Source organism: Taudactylus pleione, unplaced genomic scaffold (assembly GCF_031769625.1).
Source record: "Taudactylus pleione unplaced genomic scaffold, aTauple2 ptg000737l, whole genome shotgun sequence".
Taxonomy (NCBI): domain Eukaryota; kingdom Metazoa; phylum Chordata; class Amphibia; order Anura; family Myobatrachidae; genus Taudactylus; species Taudactylus pleione.
In genome coordinates, this window is record NW_028285139.1 from 699,860 (window position 1) to 711,667 (window position 11,808).

Here is an 11,808-nt window from a genome sequence, read left to right on the forward strand (position 1 = left end):
ACATGCACTTCTTCACATGTCATCTATGTGATTATATGCCCATATGGGCAATATTACGTGAGTAAAACTGCTAGAAATTTGAGGGAATATATGGCACTGCACAGCTTCTCTATTAGAGTGGCATTGGCAAATAAAGCCTCAGACCAAGCTGTGGCGAGTCACTTTTTGGAGTACGGACATCCACCAGCTTCTCTGAAACACCTAATTATCAACCATATTCCAGCTTCTCTGAGGGGTGGAGACAGAGGTGGAAAGCTATTGAGGCTTGAAGCTAAATGGATCCACCAACTCAATACTTTTTCGTCATACAGACTTAATGAAAAACTAAATTGCAGCATCTTTTGTTAGACTCTAAATGTAACCGACTTCTCAGAGGCACCATTATACTTTATGGGAATTACCAGTAATGGCCATTAATACCCATTTTACACCACCATCAAATAACTCGGGTTACTGCACATGAGCACGCAGCAACCTGGGTTGCTGTGCAGTGTGAAAGGGGCCAGTTGAAATAACCCAGGTCGAGCAGCCATGCATTTCAACTCCAGTATATGTGCAGTCTGTGCAGTGTGAAAGGGGCCAGTTGAAATAACCCAGGTCGAGCAACCAGACATTTCAACTCAGGTAGCGAGATCAACCCGGCTCGCGGTGCAGTGTGAACGGGTTCCTGTTCACTGAATAGGGAGAGCCGGCACTTGGAGATCATCTCATCTCCAAGCGCCAACTCAGCAGAGTAGGTGGTGATGTAATCGACCCGGCATTAGTGCCGGATCGCTCGCCAGTCTGAAAGGGGTCTCAGGCGGGTGGCAGCCGGGATCGACACGTGCACAAATCCTGGGTGCGACCCACCATTAGCGATGTGAAAGGGGTATTAAGCCGATTTAAGTTACTGTTGGGATATGTTTGATTATTTATATATCTGATGTTTTCCTGAGTATTTACAACCGATTGTGCATCACCTTCTGACAGGGCTGGTCTGCCCATCTGGCCCTTCTGGCAAAAGCCAGATGGGCCAATGGCCAGATGGGCCGGTTTGACGTCAAACCCTAGCCAAGCAGCTCCGGCTCCTGGTGCTCTGCTCGGCCTAGGATACTGAAAGACAGGGGTGTGCCGTGATGCCACGTCCCTTGTGTGTGCACACGTGTGCAGGAGGACTACCAGGGCTGCTCTGCAGACCCAGTTCGTCCCTGCCTTCTGACATATGGTTATCTCTGGAGTTAATATGTACTCTTTAGTTAGATTGTCTTATTCGCATCTTTAGGCTAGCAGTCACGGTCTCTTGGTACTATATTATCAAGTTGGCTATATATTCCATACCTCATTGATGTACCTATTGAGTGGATCATTTGTAGAGTGGACACATGGGCACACTAGTTTTTAATACAGCTTTTTGAGATGGTGGATTCCCTCACTTATAATAATACAGCATATATGTGACATAGCGCCTGATTCAGCAAGGAATACAGTTGCTAATACGCACGCAATCGGCCAATTGTTGTGTACGGTGCATGTGTATGCATCGCAGTGTGCGTGCATAAACTAGCCATTGCGATCCGGACTGTGATCGCAGCAGCTACGCAGACCCATCACAGAGTGATTGACAGGAAGTGCTGTTTGGGGGTAGTGACAGGGAGGTGTTCGGCCTAACATAGGGGAGACAGTGCATTTGATCCACCGCGACGTCCTTGGCAGCCTGAGGCCTGTTAGCGTGCGTGGAAGTTAGCAGTTCCTGAATAAGGTCAGGGTTTGTGCAAGTGTGCGTGAGGCTGCAATGATACTCGTTTGTATCGATGTTTTTTGCAGTCTTGCTAAACATTATGGATGTGTGTAAGGTAAAGTGGGCGTCCTTATATAGTGCAGCGGTGGTATTGCGATCACAGTGGATTAGTATACTATCACAGTTGAACTGCGTGCATAATCGCTATTGCATTCACAGTTGCATTCTGTAGTGAATCATGCCCATAGAGCGGTACAATAATCAGTGTCTGCTGGCAACAGTGAAGCATGGTCGAGGTTCCTTGCAAGTTTGGTGCTGCATTTCAGCAAATGGATTTGAAGACTTGGTCACGATTAGTGGTGAGAAATACAGGCAGATACTTATCCATCATGAAATACCATCAGGGAGATGTCTGATTGGCTGTATGCTTGGGGTCGGTGTCTTGCTGCAGGATAAGTTTGGAGTCAATGTCATTAAGAACCATCTTCAGTGTAGAGAATAACAAGGAGTCCTGGAAGTGATAATATGGCCCCCAAAGAGCCCTGATCTCAACATAATCAAGTCTGTCTGGGATTACATGAAGAGACAGAAGGATTTGAGCAAGCCTACATCAACAGAAGATCTGTGGTTTGTTCTCTAAGATGTTTGGAAATACCTCCCTGCCAAGTTCCTTTAAAAACAGTGTGCAAGTGTACCTACAGTAGAAGAATTGATGCTGTTTTGAAGGCAAAGGGTGGTCACAACAAATATTGATTTGATTTAGATTTCTCTTCTGGTTATTCACTTTGCATTTTGTTAATTTATAAAAAAGAATATTTTAATACTTGTATTTTATAAAGCATTCTTACAGTACTTTGCAGCATTTTTTCCACACCTGCCTCAAACTTTTGCGCAGTACTGTGTATATATATATATATATATATATTTATTGTGATAGTAGCACAGGAGAAGTGTGGAATGGCTTCTATATTTGTCCCAGATTCCTGTCTTATGTCTTTTAAAACCCCCAGGAGAAGTCTGTTGGAAAAGCAGACTAGTAATGTCGGCTTCTGTGAAAAGCCGGAATGGGTCCTGGGGGTGTGGCTGTGAGGAGAGGGAGGGCTCCATCCACAGGCCACTCCAGGTTTTGGGCCTTTCAGCCTGGTAGCAGACTCATTAGGGCTTCCACCTGGAACTGGCTGATTTAAGCTGGGTTTGTTTGTGGCTTGAGTGTCTCATACCTGGGGGAGTGGCAATCTAGCCTGTTCAGAGACACTAGGTTAAAACCCTGTAAGTACTGTGCACGTGATTTGTTGATGGTAAGGGCAATAGGCCCTACCATTGTTGTAGCAAGGGAATCTGCTGTGTAGTTAGTGCCCAGCTGGGCTAGGACTTATGTTTATTAATTTGTTAATATTTTTGTGTGTGGCACCATAAAGACTGGCGCCGACCAGTTTGTACGAGATTCTGAAACTTGTCTCCTGTTTCTACAGCTGCTGTGTGTAAAGAGGGAGTCTATCTACCCCCGAAGAGGGACCCCTATCCCAACTGTGTCACTAACACACATACATATATTAATTATATATACACATACATATACACACACACGTCCATAAATATTGGGACATTGACATAATTTTCATATTTTGGCCTCTATTCACCACCACAATGGCTTTGAAATGAAACAAACAAGATGTGCTTTAACTGCAGACTTTCAGTTTTAATTTGAGGGTAATTACATCCAAATTGGGTGAACAGTGTAGGAATTACAACAGTTTCTATATGTGCCTCCCACTTTTTAAGGGGCCAAAAGTAGTGGGACTATCAACTCAAAAGCTAATGCATGGACAGGTGTGGGCTATTCCCTCATTATTTCATTATCAATTAAGCAGGTAAAAGTTCTGGAGTTGATTCTAGGTGTGACATTTGCATTTGGAATCAGTTGCTGTCGACTCTCATTATGAGATCCAAAGAGCTGTCACTATCAGTGAAGCAAGCCATCATTAGGCTGAAAAATCAAAACAAACCCATCAGAGAGATAGCAAAAACATTAGGCCAAATCAAATGTTTGGAACATTCTTAAAAAGAAAGAACGCACCGGAGAGCTCAGCAACACCAAAAGACCACGGAAAACAACTGTGGTGGATGACAAAAGAATTATTTCCCTGGTGAAGAAAAACCCCTTCACAACAGTTGGCCAAATCAAGAACACTCTCCAGGAGGTAGATGTATATGTGTCAAAGTCAACAATCAAGAGAAGACTTCACAAGAGTGAATATAGAAGGTTCACCACAAGATGTAAACAATTGGTGAGCCACAAAAACAAGACGACCATATTAGAGTTTGCCAAACAACATCTAAAAAAGCCATTACAGTTCTGGAACAACATCCTATGGACAGATGAGACAAAGATCAACTTGTACCAGAGTGATGGGAAGAGAAGAGAAGGAAAGGAACTGCTCATGATCCTAAACATACCACCTCATCAGTGAAGCATGGTGGTGGTAGTGTCATGGCGTGGGCATGTATGGCTGCCAATGGAACTGGTTCCCTTGTATTTATTGATGATGTGACTGCTGACAAAAGCAGCAGAGTGAATTCTGAAGTGTTTTGGGCAACATTATATGCTCATATTCAGTCAAATGCTTCAAAACTCATTAGACGGCGCTTCACAGTGCAGATGGACAATGACCCGAAGCATACTGCAAAAGCAACCAAAGAGTTTTTTAAGGCTAGAAAGTGGAATGTTATGCAATGGCCAAGTCAATCCCCTGACCTGAATCCGATTGAGCATGCATTTCACTTGATGAAGACAAAACTGAAGGGAAAATGCCCCAAGAACAAGCAGGAACTGAAGACATTTGCAGTAGAGGCCTGGCAGAGCATCACCAGGGATGAAACCCAGCGTCTGGTGATGTCTATGCGTTCCAGACTTCAGGCTGTAATTGCCTGCAAAGGATTTGCAACAAAGTATTAAAAAGTGAAAGTTAGATTTAGGATTGTTTAGTTTGTCCCATTACTTTTGGCCCCTTAGAAAGTGGGAGGCACATATAGAAACCGTTGTAATTCCTACACCGTTCACCTGATTTGGATGTAATTAACCTCAAATTAAATCTGAAAGTCTGCAGTTAAATCACATCTTGTTTGTTTGTTTCATTTCAAAATCATTGTGGTGGTGAATAGAGGCCAAAATATGAAAATTCTGTCAATGACCCAATATTTATGGACCTGACTGTATATGTATATATATATATATATATATATATATATATACACACACACACACATTTTTTATAATGGTAGTGGTTGCCTGGTTAACAAGATAACTGACACGTATACGGATAAAGTAAAATAAATTTAAGACACTCATTTATGACCATAAAAGTTACTTGTATATTTGTTGTAACAGCTCCTGGACAATGATAGAATAATGTGTATGGATGTTTCAATTAATTTTCACTTGAAAACCATTATTTTTTTAACCTGGCAGCCATGGCACATCAGTTAATATGAAAGTTGTGCTCTATATTGCTTTATGATTACATTAAAGCACAGGATGAAAAATAAATTGTGTTGAGTGATAACATTAAGGGAACAATGAGCAAATAGCCTACCATTATTTCTGGATGCAAGATTTCAAGGCTGTCCTGCATTGAATAGAAATGCACATTTAGCCAAGTATAGCTTAAATGTATTTCTTGTTTCACAATAGAATGTCTGTCTTTAGCGTTGATTACTAGAAGCCACAATGTCACCGTAGACACACAACAGGACACTTAGATCTTTTACTACTGACAAAGCAAGTGTCATATTCTGGCACCCACTTGCTAACATGCTGCCGCCATCATTTTTCTGAGAGTAAGTAAAAAGAACCATATTTATCTCATAATATTTTACATGTAATTCGTTTTTACTAAGGCAATTTATTATTTCAAATTTGCAATTGACCAAACATTAAGGTTTAGAACATGTATTCTAAAAAACAGTGGCAAATATTTAATTTGCCACAATCCATAGCAGAGGTTATTTCCTTATTTGAAGTGTTTTTGTGTGTTGCGATACGGTGATATTCACCAAATTTGGAATCCGAAAACAAGGACTAGATGGACTAATATAATAGTCACCATTCTTGAACTTTAGCATTATATATTATTATAGACGGAATGGACACTGCCGATAATTTTGTCCCTATGTAAAACCTGGCCCTGTTATCTCAACTTCTAGGGGTATATTTACAAAAGCACAGGTTTTTAGAAGTGGAGATGTTGCTCATAGCAACCAATCAGATTCTACTTAACATTTATCTAGCACCTTCTGGAAGATAATTGGCTAGAATCTGATTGGTTGCTATGGGGGACATCTCCACTTTTAAAAACTCTCACTTTAGTAAATATACCCCCTACTGTGCTAACTTGTGGATTTCCAGTGTACTGACCCAGCTCCATTATCTGGACTTGGATGAGCTAACTGTGTACCGACCTGACTGTTTGCCTGGATTTATCTATTGCTTGACCCTGTGTTTTTGAACCTGATGGCCAAAATCCTTGGATTGTTTTTGGACTTGCTATCCCTCCTGCTTGTTGGCTCTTTCTTGACCGTCAATGTGACAGAGCCAGGTTGCCTGATCACGAGATTCACTGCACTGCCTTCCTGAAGATGTGCAATGGACATCTTTATATATTTATACTGTGTTTGCTCACTGGATATTACTGACATTAAGTTTTTCTGCGAAACTGTAGAGTACTATACTCATAATAATCCTAACACATTTTGATTGCATCTACACTGATGAGGAGGTGAAACTTGGTTGAACAGGGCATCTTCACGTAGGCAAAAATCAGTGAGAGTGATTATGTAAATGAAAGCTGGAGGTAAGCAATAATACTTTGGAGGCGTATCTTTTGCACCTAGTATAGGGAAGGTACAAGTAATCATTGATGATGGCTAGTAGTGGTAACAAACCAAGAACACATGCAGATGCCTTTTCATTTCAAAACGTGTATAACTTTGCATGTGTGGTGAATATATACATTTTTACTGTTCACTCTTCTATTGCTGAATGTACACCCAATCTATGACCAACTCTGCATCAGGCCCTGTATGTTCACACTGGGGATTGAAGAGATGAGTGAAACTAAGGGTCACCAGGATCCATGTCCCCGGACCCTACCAACCTGCTTTAAAAGAACTTGCTGGTAGTAAGGGCCTCATTTATCATTGAGTTTTATCACTCACAGTTAGGGGTATTCAATATGGAGCGAAAACTTTGTTTTGCGATGTTTTCGCACCAAATGACGTCATTTTCAGAGGTTTTGGTTTTACACCGTATTCAATTTCAAAGACTTCGCAGGTTCGAAAAGTCTTTGAAAAAAAACGGGGATAACTTTTCACCACTGAATAGGTGGTGAAAAAAAGTGCAGAATTGGGGTTTAGGGGTGCAGGCTTTAAAAAAAAAAAAAAAAAGCCTGCACCCCTGGGAATGACACCCCAAAAAATGTATTTAAAAATTGAGGTGAACAAAAAAAAAATTGGGAAAAAAATAGGGAAATAGGTTCAGGGCTATTCTGCAAGTATGCGGCAGGTGTATTCTAGAATAGGCTATTAGCGGCAGGTGCATAGTTGCAGAATTTTTTAAAACTTACTTTAGGGACATAAAAATATGCTAGTACCCATTTTCATGTGCCCCAAATTTGATGGGACCACTTAAAAAAAAACCTAAGTGCTCTTCTGCATCACTTCTTCAATATCGGGGAAAAAACACCTGCTGCGGCTATTTAAATCCCCGGCTTTCATTTGCAGGCTAAAACGGGGGTACCCATAGTGATCCCCCATGTTTTTACAACTTTAGGGGGGTGTCCTACAATTTATTCCAGGAAAATTTCGCAGCTTCCCGTTTTCGTAGGGTTTATATTGAATACGGGGATAAAGCGGGCGCGCGCCCGATAATTTATCCCAGGAAAATCTCCGATGTGGAGCGAAAAGTCCAGCACAGACTTTTCGCTCCCATATTGAATACCCCTCAATGAGTGATAAAACTCGTTGCATGTCATAAATGGTGCTCAAGACAATTAGCTCCCAACTGTCATTTTTCAAACAGATGACAGTTGGGAGCTGATTGGCTGGAGCACGATTAACATAAGCAGTGAGTTTTATCACTCAAGGCCCTAACTGTAGTACAGTGGTCCCAAAGATCTTCCTTATCCCAGTAATATTATATTGACTTTAGCAAACTTCTCAGTGGTATAAAAGCTAATTTGCAACACAAACAGGGACAACACTGCACATGCTTTTTTTTTCAATTTTGTATATTAATAATTTATTACTCAAACATTTAACCATGGGTCAATAAGGGATAAATCACCTATATTTTTGTTACACTTTGCACAGAGAGAATAGTTATTGTGGAAGCGAGTTATGTGATTGGATATAAATGATGTTCTAGGACAGTGGTGTCAAACTCGGGCCCTCCAGCTGCTTTGCAACTACATATCGCAGCATGCCCTGCCACAGTATTAGCATGCACTAATAGCAAAACTGTGGCAATGCATGCTGGGATGTGTAGTTCCACTGCAGCTGGAGGGCCCGAGTTTGACATCACTGTTCTAGGGGGAATGTAAATCCAGACCTGCTCCCGCTGCCTTCCCCTTTCAGATAGAAAAGCAAATTACCGGGTAAAGCACTTTTACCCGGTAATTTGCTGATCAAGACTGGTCCTTTTTCTGTCTGAAAGGGTCACCCCGGGACAAAATTCCCAGGACTTCAACCATGGATTTTACCCGGGTCGGAGACCCGGCAAATTTGAAAGTTGTCCTTTCACACAGAAGAAATACCCGTGTTGATCAGCAAATTACCGGGTAGAAATGCTTGACGCTGTAATTTGCACTTCTGTCTGAAAGTAGGGTCAGGCTGGGACCGGCAAAACGACCCGGCACTAAAATGCCGGCTAAAAGCCAGATTTTAGGGAGATTTCTGTGTTAAAGTGGTATTCGGTGCAATTGGGGAAAGGGTCTGTGCACTGCAAAGTGAAATGAAATATAACTTGCATAATCACACATCAGTGCGTAATAGCTGGGGGGCGGGGAGAATTACATAGTGGGACAATAAATTATGCAGAGGTAAGGGGTTTGTGGAGAAACAAATGTGTTTTCGCCATTTATGGGGTGTGTGCAAATAGAGAGTAAAATAAAGGTGGGTCTTGCATACATTGCTGTCAAAGGGGGATGCTGTGCAAAATGGCAGACATTAGGGGTAATAACTGGGGGGGACACAGTACGGCCATTATCATGTGTATACCACAGTATATTTCCCTCCTTCATTTATATAGTGACATTTTATGCAGCTCTGTACATTTAGAGAATTGTGTTACAAATTATTTACATAGAAATACATTAGAATAGAGGTTACAGTTGGCCCTTCCCACTTTACAATAAATTCTAGACATTTCTGTATATATCTCAAGATCTGGCGTAGTTATGGAGTCCGTTGCCTTACCTTGTGGTGTTTACAAATCACTGAAATATGCTGACTACAGTCTTAGAAGGAAATGAATGTACAAATGACATCACTCACAATAGCTAACATCATGTGCAAGCACTAATTACATGGTCATTAATATGTAAATGGACATATAATATTCATACATATATATCTATCTATCTATCTATCTATCTCTAATATCTATCTATCTCTAGGAATCTGCAATGCAGTATGGATTCAAAAGAAACAAGACTATTTCTGAACTAACACTGCCACCTAGCTATCCAGCAATGAACAAGACATAAAGAATGTCATTATTTTTTAGTAAGGCTTTGGGCAAAATTTACTAAGCATTTCTATTGCCTTGAAATCAGTGGGGTCCGTGCAGAATTTATGGTGTTTTTTTGAGTCAAAACTACTAGATTAAATAAAAGTTGCTTTGCTCTTCTAATCTAAAACCACAGTTGATTTGAACATACCCAGATTACCACAAAAACGCTGTGCATCTATAGTGCTGCATGGATCCCATAATAATAAATTCTATACATACATACATACATACATACATACACACATACACACACACACACGTGTAAAGCCGGCACTCCACATTTTAGGAAAAAAATTGCCCAGGTGCCCTCAGAGGGGTATTTTGTAATAACCAAATCAGTGCTCGAAGTGTGCTGTTATACAACGGGTATGGTATACCGGCACTTCGAGCACTGAGCCCTGCTTTGCCATCCGCTGCCCTAACAGGACGGAACTACCACAGTCACGTCCCCAACGCAAACGGGAAATAATCTCAACCCATGTAGCAATCAGGGAGACGCTGGGCCTGGAGGAGAAACCAGTGTGTGTGTGGGAGGTGTGAGGGAAAGGTAACTTTTGGCGCAGAGAATCTCCACAACTACAAATCTGGGAGACCGAGTCCCTACTGCGGGAGATGGACACTGAGCCCCTCTCCTCCGAGGTATGTTGCTTCCGTACTGCACTTCTCCTTCCGTGCTCTGACCCAAATAGATATACAAAGAAAAACTGCGGCACTCACAGGTCCTTTTGAAAGAAGATTCCTAGACAATAATGTGTCAGTTTTCATCGTTTCAGCCTCAACGACTTTTATCAAGAACAATAAACAGAGTGAGCAACACATACCTGTATACCAGAGACCTATTCATGCAAGTGATGCCGTCCATGTCCTCATGCCGTCTATCAGGCATGTGACGTCATCAGGGACGGACCGGCGCAGATGCACTGACGTCATCACGTCAGGCATCCACTTGTCTGCTTATACCCTGACTATGAACATCACTGCCTGTGTGCCGATCATTGAGTGCAATATGGTAGCATGTGATGTAGAAAGCGACCAACTGCATATTAACAACATGTGGGAAAAACATGTATATACAATGTGAATAAAGGGGGAAAGAAAGGGGAAGGGGTGGGACAATGGGAAAAAAGCAAGTAATGTGAATACTTACATATAGATGAGAAGTAACTTTCCAGCATTAGTAATACAAAAAAACCATGATATGGAATAACAATACGCAAACACAATGGTGCAATATGACTCATATAGGTGTAAGTCCATCAAGTGCCATAATCGCTTGTGACAAAGACACCAAGCTCATATATACTTATGTATATAATATGAGAATGAAAAAATGTGTATAAATAAACCACAAAATGGTCTCAAAAGATCTAATGTAACTATAGAGGATATTCTAAAAAGACTTAAAGGGGGTATCCACTTAGCGATTTAGCCAAGCGATTGCACGATAACGACATAGTTATCGTGCAATCGCTTGCAAATCGCGCATGTTTTGGTCAGAAGCTACCAGAGATGCGCGTGCCCGCTGGTCGCTTCTGACATCCGACATCGCCCGTACATGCAGGTCAAGATGACGATCTCGTCAGGTTCAGCATGTGCGGGGATGAGGGATGTGCCGGGACTGAACGAGTGAATGTTCAGTCTAGGCACATCACTAGCTATACAAACGACAGCACTATTGCAATGTCGTAATCATGCTGTCGTTTGTATATCGTCAAGTGGATACCCCCCCTTAAAAAATGAAAAATGAGTTGAAATATGATTTGTCCAAGGAGTGGTGTCAATCCCGATAGCTGTTCAAGTTATTGAGGCATTTTATGTTTGGCATCAACGTACAGAACCTGGTGTTCCAAGTCGGTCTCCCATCCAAGTACTAGCCAGGCCGCACACTGCTTAGCTTCTAAGATCAGATGGTTTTAGGTGTGTCCAGCGTGGTGTGTTTGTACACAAGAGCCAATTAGAACACTGCCGGGTACTGCCTACAGCATGAAACGGGAAACCCTGTATCCATGGCCTCAACATGTGTGAGCAGTGTAAATCACAGAAACAATGATAGTTATCAATTAAAACTGGACCACAGTATAGGGCTGCCATTTATACAAAACAAAACGAGACATGTATTTTATATGGCAGTAAGAGTGCTACTGAAAGTGGCACCATGGACAAGACTATATACAGTATTAAGCTATGATTTACAAAACAACTAAAGTAGGCAACAATGTAGCAGCTCCAAAGTATGCTGCTACTAAAAGGACAAAATCTGACCAATGGTATTTCCCCCAAAAAGACTTTCTGTCTATCGAATCAA

The 11,808-nt window shown here is 41.5% G+C and overlaps 1 pseudogene; it reads right to left on the reverse strand.

Moving 5' to 3' along the window:
* Positions 1-11,329: 11,329 nt before the first annotated feature.
* On the reverse strand, positions 11,330-11,448 carry LOC148477194 (5S ribosomal RNA; annotated as a pseudogene).
* Positions 11,449-11,808: the final 360 nt, after the last annotated feature.